General features: G+C 36.6%; 2 long non-coding RNA genes across 2 annotated transcripts in view; one reads left to right on the top strand and one right to left on the bottom strand.

Moving 5' to 3' along the window:
- Nucleotides 1-2,268: 2,268 nt before the first annotated feature.
- LOC144381900 (uncharacterized) overlaps nt 2,269-13,959 on the top strand; it is a 31,758-nt gene continuing 20,067 nt past the window's right edge. Inside the window, exons 1-2 of the long non-coding RNA XR_013448053.1 lie at nt 2,269-2,322; nt 12,026-12,070. This is a non-coding gene — a long non-coding RNA (uncharacterized LOC144381900). The remainder of the gene's footprint in view (nt 2,323-12,025; nt 12,071-13,959) is intronic.
- Nucleotides 10,825-13,959, bottom strand: part of LOC144381899 (uncharacterized) — a 131,809-nt gene continuing 128,674 nt past the window's right edge. The window contains exon 3 of the long non-coding RNA XR_013448052.1: nt 10,825-10,938. This is a non-coding gene — a long non-coding RNA (uncharacterized LOC144381899). The remainder of the gene's footprint in view (nt 10,939-13,959) is intronic.

Raw genomic sequence — 13,959 nt, 5'->3', positions numbered from 1 at the left:
TCCTGTAGTAATTCCTTTCACCTGTATCCTCAGATTTCTCTCTCATATCATTCCCATCAACTTACAACTTTCAAACATACTATAATGTTTCTGATTTTAGAAAATCTTACTCAACCCCACATATGCATCTCACCCCCATTTCTCTACTCCTCTTATAGTAAAACTCCTCAAAAGGGGGTATCTATATTTGTTGCCCATGCTTCTTTCCCCACCATTTCCTCCTCAACTAGCTCCAATCAGATCCTACTCTTGTCAAGGTCACCCTGTGGCCAGACCAGTGACAAATCCTCACTTTTCATCTTACTTAACCACTCAATAGCTTATGACCCAGGAGCTCACTCTCTCTTCCTTGAGACATTTTATTTGGCTGCAGGGACATGGAGCATTAGTGGTTTCCCTCTTACTCCACTGGCTGATCCTTTTATGCTCACTCCTTGTCTTGCTCCCAGAACCTAAATGATGGCTTGTCCAAGGGTATGGTCTTTGATCTCCTTTTCTTCTGTTTAGACTCTCAAAGTGTTATCATCTAGAATCATCTCTTTAAGTATATCTACACATTGTTGATTTTCAAAATTTTATCTCTAGGGCGCCAGGGTGGCTCAGTTGGTTAAGTGACTGCCTTTGGTTCAGGTCATGACCCCTGGGGTCCTGGGATCGAGTCCCGCATCGGGTTCCCCCTGCTCTGTGGGGAGCCTGCTTCTCCCTCTCTCTCTGCCTGCCACTCCCCCTGCTTGTGCTCTCTCTCTGTGTCAAATAAATAAATAACATCTTTTTTAAAAAAATTGTCTCTAGCGTAGACTTCTCTCCTGAACTCCAAACTCATGTACCTAGTTGACATCTCAACATCTCCCCTCAATTTGCTCAGTAGAAAAATCAAACGTTTGCTCTTCCTTCAAATTATTACTTCCCACTATTTCTATTGTAGTTAAAATACCATAATCTCTAAACTATACCATTTTTTCACCTATTCAATTTTGATCGCTCTAGTCTCCCTGCTTCTAATTTTGCTTCCCACCCATTAACATACATACATGCACACACACATACTTACTCAGTACTTTCTATGTACAGTTCACATTAGTGAATAATCCAGCCCCTGTTTAAAACAGGCTTCCTGTGTAAGATCACATTAGATTACAGGCATCATGAGGCAGGAACCATGGCTATCCTAATCAGCCCTGTATTCCCTGCTCCTGGCATGTCTTTTTTTTTTTTTTAATAGCTATGAGTCTGAATATGGACTCTTTTTTTTTACTTAATTAATTAATTAATTTGACAGAGAGATAGAGAGCACAAGTAGGCAGAGCGTCAGGTAGAGGGAGAAGCAGGGTCTCCACTGAGCAGGGAGCCTGATGTGGGGCTTAATCCCAGGACCCTGGGATCATGACCTGAGTCGAAGGCAGATGCTTAACTGACTGAGCCACCCAGGCACCCCCTGGCATGTCTTGCATCTAGCAGGTATCCAATAAATATTACCAAATTAATGAATGGCTTCATTCCAGAGACAGAAACCCACTAAGAACAGTGGCACAGACAGAGACTAAGAACAGTGAAATTTTGCAACAACCATTGAGAGAGATGCACCTCTAGAGGCTCAACAAGAGACTGACCCAAGGGCTTTGGATGTTATGCAGGCCAGGACTCGAGAGACAGCAGAATACATTGAATCTGCAAGAATTGGCACAAATTTGTCCAGACAGGAAGAAAGCATTTGGTATAAACATCATGAATGAAGCTTGACCTGGAAGCCAGAGGTTCTAGCATGAGGAAGGGGCTTCCTGATCTCAGTCAGACCTGTTAATACAGAGTACATAAACCAAACCCCCAGACCAAAGCACATAAGCATACTGACTAAAGTTAGCTGAAAGGAGAGATTCAACTGCCATGAAAAGTGGAAATAATACATAATGCCTTAGCATATCAGTCTTAGAGATCTAGAGATAGAAATCTTAGAGACAGAGATAAAAATTACCATACTACTATCATCCTTCTTGGAAAATGCGGCCATCCTGAAATGCTAAACTAACAGAGAAAAAAACAGAACTTAAAGGGTCTTTGGCTACTCCCCAAGTGTGACAGAAAGGAAGGAAGCATTCATCAACTTCAAGTCTCCTCCCTTCCCACTCACCTTTTCCCTTGGAGAAAGGACAACATATTTCCTTCTTTGCCTCTCGTCCCCTACACTACACAGTCCCACTAGTACCCCCTTCGGCTCTCTCTATGGAATGCTGAAACAACTTCAACTCTGTTTTAAAAATCAAGCGAACTAATTGTTCAGGCCCTGTTTAAAACTCAAAAGCTTCAGAGGGTTTTGTGCATTCGGTAAGGCTTTTTGTTCCTCTTCTTTTCTTTTCTCTTTTTTCTTCACCAAATTTTCTCTTGCTTTTCCTGAAATGTAATTTTACTAAATTTAAATGCATAAGCGAAGTATATACATTTGCAGAGTTCGTGCACATTTGTAAAATCTAACATATAAGTTAGTAAATATTATAGATTTTTTTTTCCTCGTATGAATTATTTTCCAGTCTTTCATTGTGCCAGATATCTTCAAAACTTCACCGGGTACTCTTTCAACTTTTCTCAAGGCCCAAAATTTCTCAAAATATGAAGTTTGGAGGGAAGAAAACTTCCCTGGGAATGCTGAACTATAACTTTGCATTTGACCTGGGATAGTCTCAGATTTCATTCCATTGGATAGAAATCTCTTTCAACATTTTTTTCCAGAGAGCTAAATGGTATGTATCTTAAAAAAAAAAAAAAAAAAAAAAGGATAGACTGAGGCTCCCAAACGGGTTCTTCAGATATTTGACTTTTCTTAAATAACTCCGACTTCAACTCAGCTGGAATTTCAAGCAACACTTGAGTGTACTTGTATCCTTGCCTGGGTGCTTTTCTCTTTCCTGTATTTTTGAACTAACTGGTATTTCAGCTTATAAGATTATTTTTCAGAGGAGGATATAGTGGTTTTTTTTTTCAATAGAATTCTGCAGCTCTATAGCTTTTATAGGTATCGTTCTGTCAAACTCTTGTAGCCCACTAAGGTATGGTATGGCATTGGGTATTTATGTGGTAGACACGCAGCATCAGCATATTTGGGGGGAATATACAACTTGACTTGGGGAAGAGGTACATTAGTTGGAAAGGGTGATATGCCTGAAAAGCATATTTTGAAAGGCTTTGTTATCTTTAGGAAAACCTCATGTAGAAACACTAGAAAAGCATCATGTCCCAAGGGCTTTGATGTGGCACAGTTCTGGTTACTGTGTATTTTCCTTGTATATACTGGTCCATTAAGCTCAAACCAACCTCATAATTATGTGATTGTGACAAGATTAACTGAATGGACAATCCAAAAGTCCTGAAGGTCAACTGAGGGGCCCTCTATCCAATAATACTTTTACCCTTCAGTTATTTTTAGGTTGGCTTGGTGAGAATGTGCTGTGCAGCTATGCAGAGGATTACACAGGTTTTGTTTCAAGACCCATTTATTACTATTGTGTGGGCTGAGATGTGCACAAGTTACCATACCTAGGCACAAAGTAGACGACTGATCTCAAAAAAAAAAAAAAAGTTCTTATTTATAAGAGATTTTCAAAATACAAAGATTCTAACAAATACCCATGTATCAACAGCCAGAATTGATAATTGTTAACATTTTAATAAATTCTTTGTCTTTACATTTAAGAAATAAAACATTGCAGATAAAATGTCCTAGATCTCCCCAACTCCAGTCCAGACTGATTACCCGCCCAGTCTCTTCAGAGGAAACCACTTTCATGGATTTAGTGTGTATCCTTCCAGAGTGTTTTGTTATACTTTTACATATACATATACGCGTGTTTGTATATAATATATATGCATATGTTTATAGAGAGAGCTATGCTTTATAATATGAATGTGTCTATTTTACAATGTTACATAAGTAGCATATAATCTAAACTTACTTTTTCATTCAAAGCTATGATTTTTAAATCCTTCTGTGTTGTATTCGTGGACTGAGTTCATTTCTCTAAGCTGCTAGATAATATTCTACGGTATTTTTTTTAAGATTTATTTATTTATTTGAGAGAGAGAGAGTGCGGTGGGGGTGGGGGAGGGAGGAAGGATGGGAAGGAGAGGGAGTCTCAAGCAGGCTCCGTGTTGAGCACAGAGCCCAACATGAGGTTCGATCTCACAACCCTGAGATCACGACGTGAGCCCAAACCTAGAGTTAGACACTTAACCCACTGCACCACCCAGGCGCCCCAGGAGATTCTTATACCCATCTTTCTGTTCACGTGTGCAGCAATTTCTCTAGTCTGTGATGTATAACTAGAAGTGGAATTGTTGGGTTGAAAAGTATAACAATTAAAATTTCATAGGTATTATCAACATAATAACACAGTTCTGGTTACAGTGTATTTTCCTTGTATAAACTGGTCCATTAAGCTCAAACCAACCTCATAATTATGTGATTGCAAAGGGATCCCTACTCCATAGGGATTTAGATTAAATTAGATTCCCTTTGTTGGAATGAACTACTCTACTTGTCCACATTCTCACCAATAGTTGATACTATCTGACGTTACAATTTTTTTAATCTAAAAAGTGATTTGCTTTGCCTTGACTCCTAGTAAAGTCAAACATGGTTTCATATATTAGCCATTCCGTTTTCCTTCTCTGTGATACATGTTCAATTCCTAGACTGAGCAAATCTTAGAAGAAATTTAAAAAACTAGTTTCCCAAAAAAGCAATCATACTAAAATTTTGACATAAATAGCTAATGTTTAAACTGGTATATTAAAATTTTTTTTTAAGATTTTATTTATTTGTCAGAGAGAGAGAGAGCACACAAGGGGGGGAGTGGCAGGCAGAGGGAGAGGGAGAAGCAGGCTCTCTGCTGAGCAAGGAGCCCAATGTGGGACTCGATCCCAGGACCCTGGGATCATGACCTGAGCTGAAGGCAGACGCTTAACCGACTGAGCCACCCAGGTGTCCCTTAAAATATTTTTTTCAAAAAAAAAAATCTTTTTTCATTTTTGTGCATCATGTGAGATAACCTGTTTTAATTTCTCTTAATGCAAATAAAATATGCTTCTTGAAATGATAGCAAAACAAATACCTTCAGTGTTCAACCCAATGTTTGGCAAATAATAGGTGTTCAATAAATACCTGCGGAATGAACTTTATTTGTTCAGGAGTAAGGCAACAGGTAATTTTAGAAGGAGAATTTCAGAAATAGTGCTCTGCTAAAGATAAAACTATATACAAAAAATGTTAAAAATACACAGTCAACACTTTTCTCTCCTAATCACATTATCTCTTGTAATGACTTAGATTGATGGCTCCACTTTTTAGGTTCAAAATCAAATGCTTCTAATACTAATGTTTTAGGCAAAATGACTTTTTTAAAAATTGAAATATAGTTGACACGCAAGGTTACATTAGCTTTAGGTGTACAACACAGTGATTTGACAAGTCTATATATTATGCTGTGCTCACCACAAGTGTAGCTCCCATCTGTCACCAGACAACACTATTACACTAACTATATTTCCTAACCAAGGTGACTCTTATCAGGGACTCAACATGAAAAGTCTACACAGAAGGCTTTCGTGTCTTCCCTCTGATGTGTCCTGGCTTTGACTACAAATAAAACAAAGAACATTAATTGAGTGTAGTTGTAGCAATCCTGAGTTTTCAGCTGAAAAAGTAACACATAAGTATTCTTAAAATACCAAGAAACTGCTTTGATGCTCTTCTTGCTCAGTTGACTTGAATTTTGTGTGCAGATACTTGTTGTAAGTTTGTTTAATCACCTGGTGCTCATCACAAGTGCACTCCTTAACCCTCATCACCCATTTCACCCATCCCTCCACCCACCTCCTCTCTGGTAACCATCACCTTGTTCTCTATAGTTGAGTCTCTTTCTTGGTTTGTCTCTCTCTTTTTCCCCTTTGCTTGTGTTTTGTTTCTTAAATTCCACACATGAGTGCAATCCTATGGTATTTGTCTTTTCTGACTTATTTCACTTAGCATTATACTCTCCAGCTCCATCAATGTTGTTCCAAATGGCAAGATTTCATTCTGTTTTATGGCTGAATAATATTCCAATGCATACAGCACATCTTCTTTATCCATTCATCTATTGATGGACATTTGGGCTGCTTCCATACCTTGGCTATTATAAATAATGCTGCTATAAACATAGGGGTGCATGTATCCCTTTAAATTTGTATTTTTGTATTCTTTGGGAAAATACCCAGTAATAGAATTGCTGTATTATAGGGTAGTTCTATTTTTAACTTTTTTCTTATGAAACAAAACAGTGAAGTATCCCGTATAAGAAACTCTACACCTCGACCATTTTCACCTTGCAATATGTATTCTTGACTCGCTCTTTTATGTTGACACCCTTGCAAAATCAACAGGGTGGTCCAATATTAAAGCTCTCGGTTTAGAAAATAATTGGGGTCACAGGAAAGCTGAATCATCATATAGCTTTACAGTATCTCAAAATAATGAATACTAAAACTGCTTCTATATATTTCCCCAGTGGTGCTCAGAGTAAAAGAGATGGGCTTCACAGCAAACTCAGGAGAAATGAAAGAAAGTTACTCTCTTAAGGAAAGCAGGTGACAAAAATATCATGCCTTTTATGATAATAGGGCAGCATTCTCACACTGGTATGCCAAGGTCTGCTTCCTTGGCCAAATGGGATTAGGAAAAACATATTACTATATTAACATGGATATTAATTAATGCATTAACATTAATGTCAACATAATAACATTAAATATTACATCTAATATTTAATGCTGGCACAGTTACATTAATATTATTGTAATAAAGCCTCTCAGAAGTTCTAGAGTTTAAAAAAAAAAAAACATTTTTAACTTTTTTTTTTTAAGTAAGCTCCACAGAACTCGAACTCATGACCCTGAGATCAAGACCTGAGCTGACATCAAGTTGGAGGCTTAACCGACTAAGCCACCAAGGCACCCCCCATTTTTAACTATTTTTAACCCCACATTTTCCAAACTTTCTGAGTTTCTTCAGAGTTCTTTTTAAAATGTGATATCCATAGAACTAATGTTCTACAGAACACTGTTTGGAAAACTCTGATATAAGATAACAAACATAATTTATTATTTGATTTAAACAGTTAAACATTTCATCGGTGTATTTCATCAACAAGTATTTCCTCTACTGGTGACTGATATCTACCAAAATGAGGTTCCAGAATGTCAGAGAAAGAGTTCTAGACCAAAATTCAGGCCCTTTCCTCCCCTGTCTGCCTTTCTGCCCAACAAACGGCCTTCTATTTAGTCCTTACAAAATGGTAAGAAACTCTGCCCTGAGACACTGCCCCCCTCCCACCTACTATACCTCAGTCCCTGGTAAACTGAGTCAAATATCTGAGCTGCTTCTCCTGAGCTCCATGTAAAGATGAATTACCATCAGGCCTTATGAAAGTAAAGGAGTATTCTGAATCACCCCCAAAATTAAACTGAGTTCTTATACAGTCTTCTTAATTGTGGTGAAAAACACATAGCATAAAATTTACCATCTTAACCACTCTTAAGTTTGCAGTTCAGTAGTGTTAAGTACATTCACACTATTGCAAAATAGATCTCCAGAACCTTTTGACCTTATAAAACTGAAATTCTATACCCATTGAATAACAATTCCCCATTTCTCCCTACCCCTCCCCAGCCCCTGACAACCACCACTTTACTTTCTGTGTTTATGAATTTGACTACTTTAGATTCCTCATGGAGATGGAATCATACAGTATTTTATCTTCTTGTGACTGGCTTATTTCACTTAGCATAATGTCCTCAAGTCCATCCATGTTGTAGTATGTGACAGGCTTTTCTTCTTTTTTAAGACCAAATAATATTCCATGGTATATGTACCAAATTTTGTTCAGTCATTCATCCATTGATAAACATCTGAGTTGCTTTCAACACTTGGCTATTGTGAATAATGCTAAAGTGAACATAGTGTGCAACTATCTCTTTGAGATCCTGCCTTCAATTCTCTTGGATATATACCCAGAAGTAGGAATGGCTGGATCACATGGTAATATTTACTGAGGATCTCTATACTGTTTTTCACAGTGGCTGCATCATTTACATTCCCACCAACAGTGCACAAGGGTTCCCTTTCTTCCACATCCTCACAACACTTATTTTCTGTTTTTTTTTTATATAATCTTATACAGATAGTTATTAGGTGTATTTTTATTGGTTCTTGTTCTATGAAAAATATATAACAACCCTTCATTAATCCAAATATTTGATTACCTGGAACACATTCAAGTGGTCCCCAAAGAAAAATAAGTAGTTTCTCCAGTATAAAAGGAAATCACAGTAAGAACTAAAAATACAAATACTCAATTAAGGTAAACTACATTTAAAAATCAGAATGAAACAAGTGAGTCATTTTTGCAGTTGTTTGATCTTTTATATGATTAAGATGACAAGGATTTGAATCTGCTTTTACTCAGCTATTTGTTTAAATAATAGCATGGTAGACATTTAAACATTACAAACACTATTGTATACTGTATTATGTTTAAAGATATTAAGCTGACTTTTTCAACTGTTTTTGAAATTTTATAGAAATAACCATATTAGAATGAATGGTGTGTGTTTCCCTGATACTCAAGAGATTTCTGGGAAGTTTTCCTATCAATATTAGGAGGGTCTATAATAATAATACCTGTGCTTTAAAACTTACAAAGTACCAGCAAGCATGTTATTTTATTTAATCTTGCCAACATCCTTTTGGGCTAAATATAATCACTGAAAAACCGAGGTACAAATTATCTATCTAAAAACATATATAATAAGTGGTTAGCTGAAACTCCAAGCCAAGTGTGCTCTCTCCAAATCCCTACCTCTTTTCACTCCTCCATTAGAAAACATAGTTCTATTTGGATTAGTTTAGTTTTGAAAATATTTTTTCACATCTTTTTGGGGTCACTAAATACACAGAACACCTTTTTTCTTTTCCAAATAAGGGCTCAATTAATTACCTTTTGGACTTAGTCTCTGTGTGGGAAGTTAAAACAAACATGCAATACCAATATAGCTCCCAGTTATGAAGAGTCAACACAAAAACAAGTTATTGTCAAACCTCCAGATGATGGGGGTCAGCAGCACACATCCCCACATCTCATGAAAGAAGGCTGTAGATGAGGACCAGGGCCAGGCTCTCTCCAATCCCTGCCTGCCTGCTATGCCTAGGATCTCACTAGGTCAGCAGAGATGCCTTCCAAGTCTTCCAAAATTACTGAGGGTCGGTGCATTTTTAGAAAAAGCAGTGACCCCAGGTTTTGCTAGCAGTCTGCTGGATTGGTTACCTCAGTTGTTTTTTTTTTTTTTTTTCCCCTATGCCAGCTTAGGCCTCTTTCTCTCATAAGAGAAAGAATCTAAAATTTAGATATTATATAAATAAATAATTCAGATACTGAGTTGCTGATGGCAAAGTGGGATTTATCCATAAAATTTTGAAATAAGACTCCCATGTGAGTTATACATTCTTATACCTGGTTCATAGTAGATATAAAATATATATATATGTATATACATTTATATTTATTTGTAAGTTCATAACAACTTATATGAATATCTACTATAAGTACTTATATCATATATTATATAATTAATATAGATACAGATATATCCACTAGGAGCCAGGAATATCTCCAAAATATGTTGAAAAACTTGATAATTCTTATGAACTTCGGAAACTTAAAGACAGAACAGTGGTTAAAAGCCTAGGTTTTCAGATCAGAATGACGTGGGCTTAGATTTTGGTTCTATTTGCTAGCTGTATGAACTTGAGCATACTGCTGAACCTCTCTAAGATTCCTTATCTGTAAGAGGGAAATAATAACATCTACCTTTTAGAATTCCTATGAGAATTAAATATAAAATAATGACAGGCTTTGCACACTTCCTGGCACATAGAATGTGCCAATACATTGTAACTATTATTAGTACAGAGCCTTGGGATCATTTCTCTTGGCATCAATTCCTATAGAATAATCCTATTAATGTTGAAAATGTAGGTGATTAAGTTGAACCTATAATGACACTCTGACATAACTCGGAATTACATATTTGAATAATCCTTAGGATCAGTTAGTTTATTTAACACTTGTCTCTAGGGTACAGGAAAATGTTAGTTATTTGAGCTTTCTAAATTTAGTATTCCAAACCAACAAAAACTTACTACTTATCCAAAAGAAATTTTGATAAGATTTCCTATTACTCAGGACTGTTGATGAGTTACTTTTCCTTGTACTGAGTTGATCATTCTCACCTCTAGATGGAAAGCAATATACAAAGCTCTTTTGGTTGAAAGTGATAGAAATGCAACTCAAATTAGCTTAAGAAAAAGGGAATGTATTGGCTCCAGCAAGTGGAAAGTTTAAGGGTTGATTCAGCTTCAGATGGTGCTAAATGTTGCCAGAGCTCTGGTTCCCTCCGTGTGTTGGCATCATGCTGCAGAGAGCTTCTTCCATGAAGCCTGGGGTTAGGACTATAAGCTTAAGGCTTATGTGGTTCTTTCAGCTTGACAGCACAGAGAAAATTTTAGAGCAACAAATCCTAGAGAAGATGCTTATTAGTTCAGAGTAGGTGGGGGCACTGTGGTCATCTCAATAGGACCACATGGCCTGGGGAGAGGATATTTCCAAAAGAAAATCAAGATCTGAATGCTGACAAAGGAGGATGTTAGAGTGAGTAGGTAAAGACTAGAGATGCCCACAGCAGATAATTTCATTTGGATTGTCTGAAAACAAGGACCTCAGCAAGGCCATCATGGCATTTATTAAAACATACGTTATCTCGTGGAACCACATAAAAATGTTTCAAAGGGCATTGGGGTGGGATATTCTTGACTCATGCTCATTCTTCATGCTAAGCTCCACATGTGGTAAACACCTGCAAAAAAAAAAAAAGAATTTGTTATCCTCATATGGTCTGCATCCTAAGTAATATAGTATTTATGTAATTACATGAAAAAAAAAAAGGAAATTATTTTTCCATATTGCAAAAGCAAATAAGACTATTAATAAATAATAATTGAGTACAATTACATGAAAAAGAAACAAAAGAAAAAATTTCCCCATATTAAAAAAGCACACTGGGCAATTAATAAATAATAGTCTAAAATTTAGCCAACAAAATAAGAACAAAAGAGTTAACATTCTATAACCAATTTACATAATACCAAAAATAAAACAAAAGGAAGACATTAGCATTAACTTTCATTAGCAAATGACTATTGAGTCCATTTTTCCAAGTGTAACAATTATATTTGCAAGGGAAAATAAGTCATTTGAACACGTACAAAAAAAAAAAAAAATCCAAGAAGGAAAACTCTATTTTCTTTGTTTAGCCTCAACGATGAAAATAACTTTTAAACTCCTGATTTCATTCTCCAGTATTTTGGTACACAAGTTCATAAAATACCGATGCCTCTCAAATTAGAAGATTCTTGCTGAGACCTCACTTTGCTCTACAAACATGATCTCATCTTTCAGCTTGGTTATGTTCCAAATCCAGGAGTGAGGGCAAGTTTATGATCAGGGAGGAAGAAAAGGAAAATATTTACATAAGCCCCATAATACAACTTTTTTAAAAATCAGAAAGAAATCCGTGCTATATATATAAACTCTCTGATACAATCCAAATAGGGAATACTCACAGAATATGGGGAAGAAGTTAGAAAAAAGCAGTCATCCTTTGCAATGTAAACACGAAAAACAATGAGATGAGCCATCTAAAGATATCCTCCCAAGAGTGACATGCCCAAAATTTGACACCTTATTATCAATCTAATGTAGAGTGCCTTCCTAAACCACCAGTATATTACATAAAAAATCTCATCTGGAAGGCATCACAATCAAACATTAACTTATTAATTAATATGTAATAAACTGGTACCTTAGAAGTGAAATATTGCAATGAGTAAAGCTTTTGCAACTCATGAGATGAACATCAAGACTTTTTTTTTTTGTATCTCCAGAGCCCTTTTGAAGGAGAATGGACATTATATGCCCCATCAAACATGGTAAGTAACTAGTTTCACTTTATGAAAAATCTAATTTTTCCTCTAATATTCTCAAAATATTTACTAAGTTCTATCATGAGAGTTTCAGTACCTTACCTTTACCATCCCAATTTACCTAAATATGATATAATGTAACCTCAGTGACCTTTAGTGATGATGTCTATACAACCAAATGTGAAAATAAATAAATTATACAATAATAATACAATTAAGATAGATATTTATTCTACTCTGTATAATTCTATGTTAGATTTGTGTTTAAATTGTGGAGTTTCTTCTCTTAATATTCTAATTTCATTGTTAACTCCCACTTTCATTTTTTATTTAGATTTTTATTTATTTATTTATTTTTAAAGATTTATTTATTTATTTTAGAGAGAGAGAAAGACAAGGACAGAACATGGCGGGGGGAGCAGAGGGAGAGGAGTGAGAGAATCTACAGCGGACGCCCCGCTGAGCATGAAGCCTGTCGCTGGGCTCCATCTCACGACCCTGAGATCATGATTTGAGCTGAAATCAAGAGTCTGACGGTTAATCACCCAGGAGCCCCTATTTAGATTTTTAAATCCATTTAGATTTGGATTAAGATTCACTCTGTTGTAGCCTTCTCTTTGCACTTCCAATTTCCTGCAAAGCATGCCTTCGTGTCCCCCGCTTTGCCTAGCATAGAGTCATTTATACACCAGGTGTTCAGAAAGTATTCCTCAAATGAATGACTAAAAAGCCCCAAAAACTTACGAAAAAGAGAAGATACTGTCCCCAACATGTATTTTTTAGCCAGCATTTAGGCTGCCAACTTCCATTTTGCTGAACGAGTGTGAGGAAACCATGCTTTATTCTTTCACCGGTGCATTTAGGAAATGCTCATGGCTCAAGCAGAGAACTGCTGCTTTCTGTTCCCTTCCGGGGAAGACCACTGCAGACCCTTACCCCACCACCCCAACTTACAACAGCAAGTCTCTGATTGATGTTTCCTTCTTTAGGCCCCCTTGATTAGATCAGTGAATCCAAGGGGAAAGAGAGGGGCAGCCCACGTCAGTGTGCATCCTACTAGGGACCTTGCTACTAGGGAAGAGTTTCTCTTAGCATCTGTGATGTTGTCCTGGATTAAACCATGCTCCCTCATTTGCCCCCCTCCCCCCACCCCTCTTTACCACTTCCTTTTGATGACATTTATTGAAGAAATGGGTTAGAAGTCTGGGCTCTAGCACGTAGCAATCTCAAGTTTGAATCCTGATCTACCAACCGTGACCATAGGCCATTGAATTCCTCTAAACCTCAGTGTCCTCGCTGTGAGACAGGCATTGTTGCTGTGAACATTAAATGATACACTCCATGGAAAGAAACTGAGCACAGTAAGTGCTTTGTGAGTGTTAGTTATCATTAGAACCTGTTAGACCCTAATTTAAATGTTGATTATTATCTCTACTTTGGATTCAAAAGGCAAGCTAAATGTAAAGTCAGTTCTTAACTCTCCGATTGAGAACAAATCACTGACAAGGTTCTAAGTTTAAGATAAAGGGACTAATAAGATCAAAGGGTAGCAAATAAAACATCAAAGTCTATTAGCAGCTCTGCCACGAGCTAGCTGGATAAATCTTAAACTTTTGGCTCTCCTTTGTAAAACAGAGAGAAAAGCGTAATTTTCTAAGGAGATGTGTACAGATTTAATCACAGAGAAAGCAATCACTTATATATGGTAAATTTTGAGCTAACAGGATGAACTTTCATACTTTTTTAAATCAAGAAAAATAATGTATCATTATATATTTATTCCATAGGTGTTCATATGTTTTTTAAAGATCTATTTATTTATTTTGAGAGAGAGTGTGTGAGTGGGAGGGGGGTGTGTTAGAAGGAGAGGCAGAGAGAGAATCTCAAGCAGATTC

This window comes from Halichoerus grypus, chromosome 5 (genome assembly GCF_964656455.1).
Source record: "Halichoerus grypus chromosome 5, mHalGry1.hap1.1, whole genome shotgun sequence".
In the NCBI taxonomy this organism is placed as follows: Eukaryota; Metazoa; Chordata; class Mammalia; order Carnivora; family Phocidae; genus Halichoerus; species Halichoerus grypus.
This window is presented reverse-complemented; position numbering and strand designations above follow the sequence as displayed.